The following is a 427-nucleotide window of genomic DNA, read 5'->3' as shown; positions in this document are numbered from 1 at the left end:
CCAGCCTTTTGCCCGGGCGCGGAGCTGGCAGCCAAGCCCCGCCTCTTAAAGGATCCCGAGAGGCGGAGTAGGGAGCGATGCGCTGGGGCGCGGGAGGCTCTGACACGGGCCCCCTCCGCTCTCCTGAAGTCAGAGACCCAGGCAGGAGGCCAGCAAGTGTGCCCACTGGGACTGAGGCCAGTGGGCATCAGAAGGGCAGGGAGTCTCAGTTTTAGTTCCAAATTTACCCTTAGCTCATAGTGTGACCTTGGGCGAGACACCTGAGCTCTCTGGGCCTCTGAACAAGGAGGGATTGAAAGGTGCTATCTAATGAGCTCTTCTAACCAGTTTCCCATAGTGCAGGACAGCACAGCATCCTGCACACAGGGATTGTTTTTGCATTTTTTTTTTTTTTTTTTTTGAAACGAAGACACTCTGTCACCCAGGC

Source organism: Hylobates moloch, unplaced genomic scaffold, assembly GCF_009828535.3.
Source record: "Hylobates moloch isolate HMO894 unplaced genomic scaffold, HMol_V3 SCAFFOLD_19, whole genome shotgun sequence".
In the NCBI taxonomy this organism is placed as follows: domain Eukaryota; kingdom Metazoa; phylum Chordata; class Mammalia; order Primates; family Hylobatidae; genus Hylobates; species Hylobates moloch.
Note: the sequence above shows the minus strand (reverse complement) of the source record.